General features: G+C 44.0%; 1 protein-coding gene across 3 annotated transcripts in view; it reads right to left on the minus strand.

Annotated features, from left to right (window-relative positions):
- Positions 1-14487, minus strand: part of TAL2 (TAL bHLH transcription factor 2) — a 70281-nt gene extending 55794 nt beyond the window's left edge. The window contains exon 1 of one of the 3 annotated variants that reach the window (XM_053298526.1): positions 14343-14487. The gene's annotated coding sequence lies outside the window, so the exon portion shown is untranslated. Of the gene's footprint in view, positions 1-13687; positions 13706-14342 lie in introns of those variants that run through there. The other 2 variants (XM_053298523.1, XM_053298522.1) reach the window with 2 other exon arrangements.
- Between the last annotated feature and the right edge of the window lie 360 nt (positions 14488-14847).

Here is a 14847-nt window from a genome sequence, read left to right on the forward strand (position 1 = left end):
AGAAAATGAAAAACTTTATTTCTTTTCATTTTGGTATTTAACCCATTAATGTTCCATGAAGCTATCTTGTAATCCATTTGGTCTAATTAGAATTATGTGTTGAAGGCACTGGGTGCTCAGAGGTTAAAGTTTTTTTGTATTTTCACCAAAATTCTTGCGCTTTAAGGAGTTCTGTGAACCTATTCTTCTTGCCCTTGTAAAAAAAGGAGACCCCTTCAGGTATTTCCCATCTAAAACGTATTCCATTAGCATTCAAAGCATCTGTCAAAAATCTGTAATCCTTACGTTTCCTTAAAATCCTAGATGGTATTTCTTTCAAAAATTTTACCTGCTGAGTTTCAATAGTGAGGGCTTTGGCAAAATGAGCTTGAAAAATCTGCTCAGTAATTGATTTTGAATTAAATTGAGCCAGGCAATCCCTGGGTAGTTTATTTCTTGTAGCAAATTCCGAATTTAAATGAAAAACTTCATCAATCTGCACATCCAGCTCTTCACCTGAAATTCCCAAAGGTGATGCAAGCTCCTCCCCCAGAACAAGAGGAGTCACTGGACACCCCTACCATTGACTCTGCAGTAACGATAGAATCTAAGCTGGCCCAAATCTGAGAGATTTTATAAGCAAAAAAGTTATTAAAGGCATCACAGCGGGATGATGAAGACTCCAAATTCGAGTTAAGAGGAAGGGACCCGAGTCAATCCCCTCACAATTCTGCACAATTTTGTTGGACATGAATTTGGGGGTGCAGTATGTGCAGAATAGAATTGCTTCTTTGCTGCACATATTGCCATAGTATAAACCTTTAAATTGGCTTTGTGTCTTATTTTGTCATATTTGAGTTGAGTTCTCCTTCACTTGCGCTCCAGTCTTCTCCCTTGCCTCTTTAGCTTCCATAACTGTTCTATATACCATCTGGCCGATTTTGACGCACAACAGAGAGGACGCTTAGGGGAGATTGTGTCTACTGCTCTGGTAAGTTCCCTATTCCAGGTCTCCACGAGGACATCAATAGAATCACTGGTAGAACCAACTCCAAAACCCTCCAAGACCTCTTGGAATCCTATGGGATCCAATAGCCTTCTCAAGCGGATTATCATAATAGGTCCTGCACTCCTGCATTTTATCTTGTGATTTCATAAGTCGTTTTCTGTGGCCCTGAAAGTTTGCAAATCTTATTTGCATAATCAATCAATAGGGTAACTTCAACAGAATTAACATGAGTATAAGGTCAGTTCACACAGAATCCCATACAGGTCTACTTCCAAGTGTGTGTGTATGTGTGTGAGGGGCTCAGTATGCTACTCCTCTTACCTTTGGGGTGTGTATGTTGGTGTTTGTGATTTCATGTTTTAAACTTGATGTTTTAATGCTGTGTTGTTAGCCACCTAGAGAACAATTTGTTATGGGGCGGCTAACAAAGTTTATTTTTTTATTATTATTACCTACACAGTGCAGGTATTGTGGTGGTGAGCCAGCAGCAGAAACAGTGTTCTAGTCAAAATCTACTGACACCAGCTGCTATCCACCATATATTTCCTCCACAACACCCCATGTAGTGCTGCACAGTTGATGCTGGTGGTTGCTTGGGGCCATTCCTCTCCCAAAGACCAGAGCAGACATCAAGAGTGGATTCCCCATGTCAGCTTGGATGATTACACCTACAGATCAGAATCCTCAAGATGACTGCAGTGGCTTTCAGTTCCAACAGCCATCAGCAGTCAGCCTCCTTCCTGACTTCTCCCAACAGAGTCACTGCCCATCCACCATTTTCTTGCTCATCACCTCTTCACCCTCCAACAGCACCTGGCTTTATGCAGCAGTACAGAGGAACATTAATGTTGCTGTAACTTCCTTTCAGTATATTTTCTTTGTTCCTCTCTGATGCAAGAAATTGCAAAAAGCAGCCAGGTGCTGCCACAGGTTGCAGAAATGGGTGGCTGGGGGCACTGCTGAGTGAGGGTTAAGGAGGGGCTATCCATATGTATCTCAAGCAGCTGTAAAAAAAAAAAAAAAGGTTGCCGTCACTCTGAGTCTTCTCACCATATGGAGGCTCATTCACAGGTTCCTATGTGAATCAGAGTAGGTTGAAATACTATACAGTAATGAGACACAACTGTAAAGCAGTGGAATTATCCATAGGGAGAAAAGGCTTGGCAAATGGAAAGTGCACCAAAAACATACAAGCAAGCACAGAAATGTATGGGATGGTTGATGTTGGGACTGTCACCTGAATCTTGCATTGCTAGTAGATGTACCTTTAACTAATTCATCAGTCAAATTTAAAACAATTTGTATGTTACCAAAACGTCAGTATAAGCACCAGAGAAGGCAGAGAACTTACAAAAGGCACCATTCATTATCAGAAGGAAATATCATTTATAGTATTTTCTCTTTCATTTTAATGAGACCTGAAGAACTGCTTTAAAAAGGAACCACTGCTGCTGTGATGTGTACTCAGGAACTTAGGAAGCAGCTTTATACCAAGTCAGACCATTGGTCCATCTAGCTCTGTGTTGTCACAGATTGGCAGTGGCTCTCCAAGGTCTCAGACAGGAGTCTTTCGCAGCCCTACCTGGAGATCCCAAGGAATTAACCTGGGACCTTGTGCATGCAAAGCAGATGCTCTACCACTGAGCTATAGCCCCAAACCACACTTCCACCCTTTGCCTCTAGGAAATCGTGTTTTCAGGTTTATGTATTGTTTAAAAAACCTGCAAAGCTTCCAACCAGAGACATCAGTGGGACAAAAGAAATGTGTATATTCACCATGGGAAGTGCTCCTCTCAAAACCTATTGTCTGTCTCCAGCAATCTGGAGAATTTCTGGTTGTGATGCTAGTGGCTAAACTGAAGTTCCCTTCAAAGCATCTATTACATTATTATATACCTACGTAAGTTCATAGGGCTGGTTCTCTTATTTTCCTGCCTCTTTCCTTCCAGTCAGCTTGTCTATGGGGCTAAGCAACTCTTCAGGAACGGTAGGGCAGCCCTCGTGCTATGACCAAGTGGAGAAATCAGAATCTCTTTTCAGTTCATTGCCAGTAAATGGCAGCAATTGCTAAGGGATTTAGGGGGGGTGGAAGAGAAAGAGAGAGGAGGGGCTGAAAGAGGGAGACGGTTTGTGTTTGGCTCTTCATTCCCTATTCATTGTGAAATGGGGATCACTCCAGCTAACTGGTCCAGGGAGATAAGGATTTCAGACAATCTGCCTTAGCCTGATAAGGACAGCTTGCATTGCGGAAAGATTATTTGTTAAGAACCTCAGTAAAGCAAAATATACAGTCAAAGGCCTTATCTCTGGAACTCATTATCCATTCACACACACGGTCACTATCACCAATTCTGCTATAAACACAAATCATCTGCTTGTTGCTGAACTACACAAGGATGGTACATGCGTTGGTGGGGCGGGGAGAGGACTAGAGATGGAGAAGGGAGAAGACTGTGCACATGCTTGGAATCTCACAGTTATTCGTGCCATTGTCTGAAGCAGTAATTCAGATTTCATTTATTTCTTCGAAGAGGCCAGATTCTAAGTCCATATTCATTCTCGAGGCTTCATAATAATGGAGTCTGAGAAAGCTGACCGTTGTTTTACATACCTCATTTCCCTGGGCAGGTAGTTACCGGGGCAGCCCTTTATAGTGTCAGTTTCTCTGTGGGAAGAGAGTCCTAGAGACTTATGTGGCCAGTTCAGACAATACAATTGTCTGAACAATTCCAACCTTCCTTGTTCCTGGCCACCCTCCCAGCGTGTCAGAGCACCACTGCCTAAGGTGTGTGTGTGTGTGGGGGGGAGATTTTATCCAAACTGCCCCCCCATTTGCAATTTAAATATTACTTTAAAGTAGTATTTAAATTGTGCATGGAAGGGGAGTTTGGATGAAATCCCTTTTCCCACATATTTAGGCAATGGCACACAAGCTGGTACTGTATTTACCTGAATCCAAGACTAGGCTTTTTCCAAGTTCTTTGATGTTAGAAACCAGGGGGTCATCTTAAATTCAGAGTCCTCTTCCTTTCTGGTAAATACAGTAAAACCTGTATTTAACCTGTATTTTTTAGGGGGTCATCTTAAATTCAGAGCCTTCTTCAATTCTTGGCACAAAATTGGGATTGCCTGGGCACAGAATTTTAATACTAGTTTTCTTAGCACATTGTACATACAGCCTAGTGCATTACCAAATTTTCTACTCTGCCACAGAAGCCAACAAACCAACAGGCAGTATATATTGTTTTGTCACCTTAAGAAGGTGGCTAGAAACCAGAGCACTGGTTCACTGAAGGCTTCTTCTGGCTGCTGGAATCAAGGACATCTCTATGAGTTATCCTCCTCACCTGCTCCTAGACAGGACTATGCTAATTAGCTAAAAGAAATAGAAGCCTACAAGAGCCCAAGGAGGATACCCTGCCCCAGTTCTTTCAGGCCAAGTTACGAAAGGTACAACAAAATGTTATGTCAGAAGGAAAAGTGAACGTATAGATAACAAGAAAACGGAATATGAAAAATACATGTAAAAAACATTCAACCCGGCATGAAATAAACAGTGCCCATTAGTTGATAGTTCTGCTCTGCAATATTTGTGCAATGAGTAAGTCCTCAGCAGTCTGCTGCTGGAAATGTCAGAGAGGCTAATAAGATGGTCTCCCAGGAGCAGACAATCACACCAAGCCAGGTGGGCCCGAGATGTCCTTAACTCCAACAGCCAGAAGAAGCCGTCATGGTAAGTAATGCTTCATTCTCAGCTGCTGGGGTCAATGACATCTCTATGGGATGCTTGTATGTCACCTAGGGAGGGAGCGCTCTTGGCTACTCATGGGGAAGCATCTGCTGTAGCACTCATCTTCCAAATGCCACTTTTGCAGAAGCATGTATGTCCATTTTATAGTGTCTTGTGAATGTTGAAGGACTCTTCCACATTGCTGCCTTACAAATTTCATGGACGAGAGCATTCATTGAAAAGGCAGCCAACGCTGCCAACACTATGCAAGCTCTAATCCATCTGGCAATTGTAGAGGAAGTAACTTCTTTCACCTTGAATCCAGGTAGGAATGATGGAAACAATGAGTCTGTGGTACTGAAAGAAGCGGACCGTTTCATGTATTTCTTGAGGCATCAACAAACATCCAACTTGTGCCACTGTTTTTCCGCTGGATGCTTGGGGTGTGGACAAAATAAAGCAAGAAAAACATCCTGTGAGTGATGAAATGGTGAAGCCACATTAGTACTGACCAAGGGATCCGGGATAAGTCATATAGACTCTTGCTGGAATATGCAGCGTGACTTGTCAACGAATAGTGTCTAAAGTTCCAATACCCTTCTTGATGATGTAACGGCTATCAGGAACACCATCTTAAATGATAGAATCCAAACTGGAATGGACCACAGTGGTTCAAAAAGGATGTTACTGTAAGGCCCTTAACACTGTATGCAAATTCCTAGAAGGGAAGTGGTGTACTGTAGGCAGTGACATAATTGTTGCCCCTCAGAGGAACCTTTTTAGATGAGAGTGTGAATGTATTGACCTAGCTGATATGCCCGAAATAAGTCCTACTAATGAAGCCACTTGCCTTTTCAGTGTGTTTGGAGACCTTTCTCTAGACCTTCCTTCCTTTTGCAGAAACAGCAAAAGGTGCTGTATAGATGCTTCACCATGAGGCACTGAATGGCGTGCCGCCCATCTTAAAAATGCTCTCCATGTACATTGGTAGAATTTATTCGTTGACAACCATCTTGATGCTAGAATAGTATCCAACACCTTATTGGAATACCCCTATTGTCTCAGTATTCGCCTCTCAGTTTCCATGTGGCAAGTTGCAACCAGTTCAGGTTGGGATGGTGCACTGAACCCTGAAGAAGTAGATCCGCTGTTATCGGCAGTCTGCGGTCAACAGATGTAGCAGCTCTGCAAACCATGGCCTCCTGTACCAAAACAGAGGCACCAGTATTAGGCTTGCTTTTAGTAGACATACTCTTCTCAACACTCTTGCCTGCAGTGGAGTATGTGGAAACATGTAAAGCAGACCATTCAGCCATGGAGCCAATAGCGTATCTATGTCCTCTGCCTCCCAGCAGGGGAATCTGGACATGAATCTTGGTAGGTCCGTGTTCTGAGGTGCCACGAACAAGTCCATTATTGGCATTACCCATATTTGAGCTATCTGCTAGAAAACCTTCTGGTTTAGGGACCATTCTCCTGGTATCAGATCCTCCTGACTCAGCCAGTCAGACAACTGGTTGAGGTCTCCCTTACATGGTGGGCCAATATGAAGGCCAGGTGTAGCTCTGCCCAGCTCATCAACAAGCCCGCCTCCGTGTGAAGAGACCTTGACCTCATCCCCCCTTGCCTGTATACATGAGCTTTTGCCGTTGTGTTGTCTGTTCATATCATGACATGAGAATCCTGTAAAGGTTGTTGAAAAGCTCTCAGAGCCAAATGGATGGCCTTTAGCTCCAGCCAATTTATGCTGTGGCTTTTTTCCTGGTCTGTCCACTTTCCTTGCGCTGACAATTGTTGGCAGTGTGTGTCCCAGCCCCTGGTGCTGGTGTCTGTCATCACTATCACCTTGCGTGGGTCCAGAAACTGCTTCCCCTTTAACAGGTTTTGTGGCATCAGGCACTATTGAAGAGACTGACAGACCCAGCAAGGAAGGCGTAGTAGCATGCCTCTTTTTCTGGTGATGGCCACCTGATGCAGTAGAAGAAACCAATGTAGATCTCTTAGATGGATCCTCGCCCATGGAACAGCCTCCAAGGTCGCTACCATGAGGCCCAAAATCCTTGCCAGAGTGAGCAGCAGAACTATAGGAACTGAGACCACTGCTTTTACCTCTGTGGTAATCATCTGGAATCTGTCTTGAGGAAGGAACAATCAGTTCTGCACCATATCGATCACCACTCCCAAATGTGCAATAGAATCATCTGACTTTTGGCCAGGTTGATTAGGAACCCATGCTCCTGCAGTGTCTGAAGTGTTGTCTGAAAATGGCTTTCCTCTGTTGTTCTTGAAGGTGACTGGATCGAAAGGTTGTTCAAATATACAAATATCTGGACTCCCTGAAGACGGAGGTAAACCATCAGTGGTGCTAATAATTTTGTAGACACCCGAGGGGCTGATGAAAGGCTGGACAGGAGGGCAACATACTGGTAATGCCTTCCTGCATATTTGAATCTGAGGTGGTGGTAGCTACTTTGATGTATAGGTACATGTAAGTACGCCTCCTTCAGATCTATCGATGATAGAAAATCTAGGTGGTGCAGCGCTTCTGCCACCGAGCGGATGGACACCATCCAGAAACGTTTGTGCTTGGCACACCTGTTCAAAAATTTTAAGTCCAGTACTGCTTTTCTTAAGCTGTCCTTTTTGGGGATGGTCAACAACATAGAATAGATGCCGCTTCCCTCCTGACAGCGAGGAACCGGCTCCACTCCTATTTCCAGTAGAAGCTGAATGGCCTTTTTGAGCTCTATGTGTTTGGAAAAAGGAATGAAAGTGCGGAGTTGGTAGGAATCTGTTGGAGGGTTGGGCATCCAATTCTATCTTGTACCCCTTTTGAATTATGTTGAGAACCCACTTGTCCAATGTGGAGGTCTCCCATGCGTCTAAGTGCTCTGACAGACGGCTTCCCAGCCTGGTGACTCCTGAGTCATTGTTGCTGCTTGGTTTGTCTGGAGGCCTTTCTGGTATTTCCAAAGCCGCTGGAAGGGAAACGCTGACAATTCCAGGAATCACGTTGCGAACTGAAATCCCTGTCTCAGCCCCTGAAAGAGGGCCAGAAACTCCAAAAGGGCTGAAATGGCTTTTTAAAAAGCTGCCTATCTGGCTTGTGTGGGGCTGACAGCATTGTCTTTCTCTTATCTTTGGATTCAACTAGAATATCCTTAAGAGCAGCATTGCCAAACAACTTCATGCTGTCACAGGGAACAGCAGTCAAGTTATTTCTGGAAGCAGAATCCACCTGCCAGCTTTTCAGCCAGAGGTGTCGTCTGCCTACCACCAACGCTGCAGATGCTCTAGACAACAACAAATATTTATGTGCTGCTTTTCAACAAGTTTCCAAAGTGGTTTACATAGAGAAATAAATAAATAAGATGGATCCCTGTCCCCAAAGGGCTCACAATCTAAAATTGTGACAAAAATCTGATAGAATCCAAAGTAGCATCTGCTACAGAAGCCTGTGACTTCTGAATCTTAACCAACTACAGCCTCATTTTCACCAGAAGGTGGATCACTAATAAGGAGGCCCTGGCAAACATAGAAGCTGCCGCTGAAGAACAGGTAGCCAATGAGAAACTGTCATGTACTATCCTAAAGGCAAATTCTACCTGATATGAGCTGCACCACTGGTACATCTGTGGATGGCGTTTTTAATACGTCTGATGGTTCCTGCTGAAAGGAATAATATCGGTTCACCACCACCATTGGCTTTCTATCGGTTGTGGGAAGGAACCATTCCTGCTTTACCACCTCTGTAAACACTTTGGGCATTGGCAACAACATGTCTCTAGGCTTTGCCTTAGGAAATACCAGGTCCCCCTTAGCTGACTGCACAGGCTCTGGTGTTACCTTAGATTGCAATCCAATAGTGACTAGTACTCTTGACATAAGTGGCTGAAGTCCTCAGAGACAAAGAGGTGCTGTGAAACATTGCCTGGGCCTGGGTCCCCCACCCCCTCACCAACCATTCACCTGCCTGCTTTTCTGGAATAATACCTGGGTCCTGATTTCCCCCATCTCCCCAATCTGGGTCCACATCAGAGTCGGGTGTTGCTATGACTTTACGCTTATCAAGAACCCTGGGTCTAGGGTCCTGTGAATTTGGGTCCCCAGAATCTGGACCTGACCGGTCTGAAGAGTGTTGTTCATTATTCTTACATTTAGAAGACATGTTTGTTTTCATTTTTACTTGGAAGTGACCCTGTGGTATGTTTTATCCTTTTCTTCACTTTTTGGGGAGATGTGCTAGAAGATTCGGATGACACAGAGTCGTCGGATGAAGAGGAGACCTGTTTACACCTTTTTGATTTTTTACTTTTCTTTTGAGGCTTGATCTGGTGGATAGTATCTATTGTGGCATTCTTGAACCATGCCTGCCTTTCAGGCAGGACTGCTCTAGAAAGACTGAGACCTGGCTCTGAGGGACCCATGGTGGGTGGGGGGGCTACTCTCAACAAGGAGAGGTCTCACCAGCTTTTTTGGCTGTCTCTGGTCCTGGGTCCAATCCCTGTAGCCCCCTTCTGCTGTTACTGGCATTATCTGTGCTGCAACAGACTGCTGAGAAGCCTCTCCTTTTTTGGCACCATCTTGTGCTACTTGTGCCACAATGGAGCTCCTGGCAGGCACCATGGTGCCTCCGATGCGCCCCATGCCCTCAACTCTGCTGCTGTAGGTGGAGGCTTGGTGAGAGGGACTGTTGCCGCCCCCCGTTTCAGCCTGGCCATAAGGAGAAACGATGCTCCAGATGTCTCCTCGCCCTCTGTTCTCCCACCTCTCCCTGAGGCACACTGGGCTGCTTTACTGTGAGTTTCACAGCTCAGGGGCAGGAAACCCGCTGCGGCCTCTACGGCGTCCAGACTGGGCGGCATTTGAGCATCCAATAATGACACTTGCGGGGTAGGCGATCCGGGAGGTCTGGTTGCCACTGGGAAGCTGCTTTCCCCTTTCCCCTTCAGCACCAGGATTATCCTGTACCCTCCTGTGCGTTCCATGGCAGGGAGAAGGAGGAATAGGCGTGGAGGAGGGAGAGAGATTGAAAATCTAAAGGAGGGGTTTTTTTAAAAAAAAGATTTTTGAAGAAAATAGGAAAGGAACAATGAGAAGGGTTGAAGAAAGGATGAATAGAATCAATAGGAATAATCAGAGATCTGAAGAGAAAATTTTGGAGCTGCCTGGAGCTACGCCGGACAGAAATAACTGGGGCGGGGCTATCCTCCTCAGGCTCTTCTAGGCTTCTGTTTCTTTTAGCTAATTACCATAGTCCTGCCTAGGAGCACGTGAGGAGAATAACCCATAGCGATGTCCTTGACCCCAGCAGCTGAGAACCAACAGTATTATTAGTTCACCTTGAAGCTTGTAATTGCCCCCATAGGCTTTCTGCAGGTTTCCTATGGAAAAAACAGATTTATGAATCAAAGCTGGAAGGAAAACATATTTCCCAGGAGACCTGGTGTCATATGCCTGATCAGTCATGGAGTCAAATCTTAGCTCTGGCGACATCACCCCATCCCTGAAGAAACATTTTAGCCCAGCTTTTGTCTTCAGCAATACCTATTGAAGCAGCTTTCCAGTGTTTGCTCAGATCTCCTCTCTGCCAGACAGCTGGAGAACTTTCTTACTGAATATGACAAAGCTGACAACGGAGTCCGATTACAGAAGCCTAAAATGTAAACATGAAGACTTTTCATCCAAATGAAGCTGTTCCTGCTGCTACAGAAACAGAGATGAGGCTGCTGACAGGGAGCAAAGCTAAGAGGGGTATAATGTCAGCTGAAGATGAGAGGCGACAAAAGTCAAACAGCAATTTGATGGTACTATAGCAGCACTTAAGAGCCTTGACTTTCCATACTTCCTGAAAGGCCAAAAGCTGCATTAATTAACTAATTTAGAGGAAAGAGAGGGGCAATTTATGTCTGAAGCAACCTTGAGAGCGGGAAGAATTTAACAGAGATGGGGCACTACTAGAATCACTATTGGTGAGGTGAGGTGAGGTGGAGAGAGATATCTGTGTGTGAAGCGGGGAGGCTACTCTTGGATATATTCAAGATGAAACGGCAAACAAGCTGCATATTTAAAAAGCATTTAAAGAACACACACACCACAAAACCACCAGAATCAAAGGTAATCTTGAGGAATAATCACATGCATTGTAGCCTGAGAATTAGTTATGATTAAGCACCATTGAAATAAATGAGACAAGTTAGGCATGACTAATATAAATTCAATTAATTTCAATGAAATTTAGGAATAATAACTTCCTTCTAATACAACCCATGTGGTTTACAATACAGTGTTGGTTGGAATGGATCGTCTGTCCTCCATAAATAGCATCCTTGGGCATTATCACCACTTGAAGGCAGCTTCATACCCAGAGTTCCAACCAATGTCTTATAACAAAAGGCAACATTTCCTAAGCAGAAACTGCCCTCCCAAGGAACATAAGGCAACTGCCTCAGGTAGCAAACTTTGGGTGCCACTAAAGACAGCAGAGTAAGAGACAGACCAATTGGAACTGCTAGACCAGGCCTGCATAACTTTCAACCTCCAGCTGTTGTTGGACTACAACTCCCATCATCCCTGACTATTGCCTGTTACGGCTGGGAGTGATGAGAGTTGTAGTCTCACAGCAGCTGGAGAGCGGAAGCCCTGTGCTAGAAGCAATCCACTGGGAAGTTCTCCTGCACAAACTACATTGCAGTGAACTGGAGCTATGCAAGAGTTCCTAGTCCCTGCTTCGAAGGAACTGAGTTAAAACCTGTTTTTGATGCCCACACAAAATGCTACACACCCCATTAATGTTAGCATATATCTGTACCATCTGTTTTTCTCATATGTATCACCTATTAGGGTGGGTAATCAGCTGCAAAGAACAGCACTTCTGCGCCTTTAATAAAAGGGTACAAGATGGAATTCACACTTCGCATTTGTATAGCAATGTTTAATGTCTTCAAATAATTTCACATATTCTCAACAAGGAAGGTCAGTATTATCATTAGCGATGGCAGGCTGCCTGAAAGACAACTGGCATGCCACAGATCACCTAGTGAGTTTGTGGTCAAGATGAGATGTAAAACAAAGCTTTCTGAACTCGCAGCTTTGTCACTACATTGCACCAGCTTTCCATTTCAGCCTATGCCACTTTTCTCACCCTTCCATGATAAACTGCAGCTGCCAACATGGGAACAGATTGGCTGTTAAATCTGGCCCCTCAGCTGAATTCCTGAAAGTTCCAGGAATGTGAGAGACTGCCCTGCGGTTGGGCAGGTATTACTCACTGGCCTAACCTTAATGCATGAAAGCTTCACTAAGTTATGAAGCAAATAATAAAGCATGGTCTGGTTAGGCAATCACGCTGGGAATGTCAGTTAAAAGCACACAGGTAGCCTCTGCACAGTGGCCTGCTTATTCTTGCTAGGTTTTTGTGTGTATGTGTTTTTGTTTTAAAAAAATTTTTATACCCCGCTCTTCCCAGAGCGGTGTACTACATACTTAAGTTTCTCCTTATAACAACCCTGTGAAGTAGGTTAGGCTGAGAGAGAAGTGACTGGCCCAGAGCCACCCAGCAAGTATCATGGCTGAATGGGGATTTGAACTCAGGTCTCCCCAGTCCTAGTCCAGCACTCTAACCACTACACCACGCTGTCTCACAGCATGGTTTTTGTATTGCCTAACATTTGATAGTGGACAACAGGGCCCAGGTGAATGGGATCCAGTGCAGTGCCGGATTTAGGCACAAGCTAAGTAAGCAACAGCTTAGGGCCTCATATTATGAGTGTCCCCTGAATACCAAACATGATTAAAATTTTATGTAATTGGTTAAAAAATAAAGGAGAAAGAGTGGGGGGAGAAGAGACTCTAAAACAGACATTATTCTTCTGATAAGACAACAATATACTACACAGCTACAGAATTGTTTATCATATAGCTTTTTTAAAAAAACTGTGAAGAAATAACTAAGTTATATTGAAATTTTATTAGACCAGGGCCCAGTTTAGTCCAATGCCTGCCGTCACAGCTACAGGCAATGTGAGTGATGCCCAGGATGGGAAAAACCTAATTTGCAATGCTTTATAGGCTTGACATTGCTTAGGGCCTCAGCACATCATAATCCGGCCCTGATGGGATCTGTAGCTGGTAGTTACTGGTAGTTGTCTCTTATGCGAGAGCTGACATTTTATCTGGTTTTGAACAACTGTGGAAGAGAGAAAATTTGAATCTTGCTGAGAGAAGTCCTGCTGGCAGAAGCTACTTCTAGAATACAGTACTGGGGTGATATGGGAGTAATGTTGCTTTGAGTCTAGTACTGCTTAGAAGCATGTTTGCTTCCCATCTGCTCAATGTGCACACGCTAACAATTCCTTTCAAAAGGCACTGTTATCACTAGTCCTCCTTGCTCCTCACAAGGAAGATGACTTTGTAGAAGGCTGTCAAGATACTTCCAGATGCTTGGGGAAGTGTGAAAGCTCTTAGCAATTGCTATAACCCCAGGATTCAAAGCTCTCAGAATTAGTTTTAGAACTTTTCTTCTAGAAAAGGAGTAACCATATTGGATATAACAAATATCTCTAAATCCAATGACCTTACTCTGATCATACCACTGAAAGGGTGGAATTAGAACTTAAGACCATAGGAAGCTGCCATATACCAAATCAGACCATTAGTCTAGCTAGCTCAGTATTGTCTACACAGACTGGCAGCAGCTTCTCCAGAGTTGCAGGCAGAAGTCTCTCTTGGCCCTATCTGGGAGATGTCAGGGAGGTAGCTTGGAACCTTCTGTATGCAAGCAGGCAGGTGCTCTTCCTAAAGTGGCCCCTTCCCCTAAGGAGAATATCTTACATTGCTCACTTGTAGTCTCCCATTCAAATGCAACCAGGATGGACCCTTGCTTAGCAAAGGGGACAATTCATGCTTGCTATGATTAGCACAGGATTATACATTACAGGCAACAGAGAAGCCATTGAAAATGGCATTACCATATCAAGCTCTCCCCTATAATATTCAGGAACATGTACACAGATTTTCTGCCTTCACTTCACATTATTGGCTGCCATGGGCAGGGGCAAGGAAAGACAAGTGTTGATGTCACAACAGCAGGGTAAAACATGTTGGTGGGGGGATGGGGAGAACTTGGCTTCACAATGGCCTCCATAAGACACCCATATTTATTTATTTTATTTAAAACATTTCTATACCACCCAAGATTTGCATATCTGGGCAGTTTACAATTAAATACACAATTTCTCCCTAAATAAACTGTTTCTGCAACTGTCATCCTTTCAGTCTGTTTGCTTGGCTTTTGCTGAGTGCATAAATATTTTTTAGTGACCCAACTTAAAATACCAGCTGTATAATATATTTAGATCATGGGTTTGCATTTTTAGCCAGCCTGTCTGCAGCATTTGCTGGCTCGTGCCACATTTAATTGTTACTAGGCGTAGAGTTTTGCATAACCTCCTCTTTTCTCTTTGGATCAGACAGCTCATCATTTTGAAATTCTAAGCAGGAAAGGCTTTTCAATCATCAGATATAAGCCAAAAAGCAAATTTTTAGATGTATAGTAGATGCTGAAAACATTACTCCAATGTACCTAGCCTAGGACATCTGATTTCTGTAATTATTTTTTCTTACATTGCTGCCACACATCACATTCACATGAAGCATTTTCAGATTCTGCAAGGCAGTATTCCCCTCCTTCCTTCAGCTTCTCCCAACTAAGGATGTGATAAGAAAAGAAATTGCACAGGTGCAAAGGAATGGCCCCTTCCCACTTTGTTTTATAGATTGTAATTTGTGTTTTGTACTTGCCTTGTTCTTTGTCCACTCCAGGCTCTGCAAAGCCTGGAGCCTCTTACAGCCTTGTCTGAGGTAAAAATATTGTCAGCTGCCCAGTTTTGGAGGGAATGTTGTAAAGTGTTGCTGTTGGTTGCCAATGGTTGTCTCCAGGCAGAGACAGAAGGTTCTGGCTGTCTGAGGGAAGACACTCCCTGATTGGACAATGTATCCCTTTGGAACTGAATAAAAGGGAGTGGAGGAGACGATTTGTTATGTTGTTTTGTTGCTGAGTTTACTGTAAGCCAGAAGGCTTGGACACTAGCAGTTTAAGATTGGGCTGTAAGTGCTCAGGAAGGTAGCA

The sequence above is a fragment of the Hemicordylus capensis genome, chromosome 2 (assembly GCF_027244095.1).
Source record: "Hemicordylus capensis ecotype Gifberg chromosome 2, rHemCap1.1.pri, whole genome shotgun sequence".
Taxonomy (NCBI): Eukaryota; Metazoa; Chordata; class Lepidosauria; order Squamata; family Cordylidae; genus Hemicordylus; species Hemicordylus capensis.